Genomic DNA, 1,836 nt, shown 5'->3' with positions numbered 1-1,836 from the left:
CTCCAGCAACTCTGCCTGGAAAGAGGTCCCCCATGTAAGGGGACGCTCCGCTGAAAGCCAGCACCGATCACATGGCGTGAGAAAATTAGAACCAGAATACGGTTTCAAATCTGGGCGGCATTTTGGACGTCTGGCTGGCCGTGCTCTGTAATTTTCACTCTAGATTCCCCACTTTATTCGTAACACGATTTTGTGTTAGGATTTTCAAAGAAAATACAAAGGGGAAGAAAATCCATCACGATCCATCTTCCTAACCCTAAACTTCTCTACTGCTTTTTGCTTTTATTCTGGATCTTACAAAAACAGAAAAGGAGAAAAATACAAATCATCTCATATTTCACATAACTTCGTCCTCATTTCCAGACATGACACCTTTCGTCAGCGTATTTTGTGGATTATCTAGTGCAGATTAGCTCACTCTGGTCTTACGGAGCCAAGGAAGAAAGTTCAACTGCAATAAGAGTTACGGACCTTCACTTCGACCTGTGGCCTGGACACTGTTCCAGAACCCAACTACCCCTCTAATAAAAGACGGAGGAAAACCCCGTTCAAGAGTGAACGGCCCCCTCACACTCCTGGGAAATATCTTCAGTGACACGTCCTTTGTCCAGAGGCCAGTATCCTGGTCTCCACATACAAAGAGCAGAGGTGCTGACATTTTTTAAAAACTGACTACACTGCAGGCCTCACCCCAGACCGTGGGGATGCGGTGATGAGAAAGTCGGGCACAGTCCCTGCCTGCTCAGAAGCGCACTCTAAATTCTGCTTCTTCCAGGAAGCCTGCTGGAAATCTCCCCTCCTCCTGCCTCGCATCTTCCCTGAGCTTCTGTAGCACCTAGAACCTGTCACTGGTGTCGGACCCCCAGCCCTGGTGCCCTGCTTTCCTTAGTTTCATTTCTGCAACACGATCCATCTCGTCTCCCCAACGAGATCACAAGCTCCGAGAAACCAAGAACATTGCTCTATGTTCTACCCCACACAGGGCCAGACACGAGAGCGGTCACTCCGCTGATGCCAACTGGCTGCTGCCTTCCTTATTGCTCTTAAGCAGCTAAAAAAAAATTACAGTTAAGGAGAGTGAGTGAGATAAAATTTTGACTGAGAATTCATTTCCTTGAAAATTATCTTTCAAAACTTTGACAATAAACTTGAATCCACACAATAGCAAAGCCTACACATAAACTAAGAAGAAATATATTCATACATGGATGTTAATACATGTCTCTGAAATATCAAGTGAAAAAACAGGTTATCACTAGCTATGCATAGCAAAAAGAAATAAAGATAGATACCAAAATATTAGATTAAACCCTATGAAATTGTGGTTTTTGTTGCTCAAGGATGTTTGACTCAAGCAAGTCCATACGGTTAAACCTGTTCTTAGTCGTCTTTGGTTCTGGATGTGGACATTGTAGGTAAATTAAAATGTTCTTCATATTTTAGGGTATTTCCATTACTTTTCTATTTTCCTGCAGTGAACATCTGTGTTTAAATTAGAAAAACAATTTAAAAGTTATTCTAATTTATTGACTATACTAATAAAGAATTCTTTTTTTGATCTCTGGAAAGATGGCTCTGCCACAGGAAATCTGACATCTGGTCCCCGCAGTCTTGGTCGGATTTGCTGCATTAGCTTCAGCTCAAGGCTCCTTGAGAAGTCGGCTCTTAGTGCCCGACGCCCTCTAGCGAGCAGACTGCAAACCCTCGGCGCATTCTTGTAATTACACTCGAAAACAGAGGACCTCCAGTTACTTGATGCCAGCATTGTTACTAACATTTTTCAGTTGCAGAAAATTGCAAGCATGACTTTCTAAATGAGCTCAGTTTTTATTTTTG

This window comes from Diceros bicornis, chromosome 2 (assembly GCF_020826845.1).
Source record: "Diceros bicornis minor isolate mBicDic1 chromosome 2, mDicBic1.mat.cur, whole genome shotgun sequence".
In the NCBI taxonomy this organism is placed as follows: Eukaryota; Metazoa; Chordata; class Mammalia; order Perissodactyla; family Rhinocerotidae; genus Diceros; species Diceros bicornis.
Note: the sequence above shows the minus strand (reverse complement) of the source record.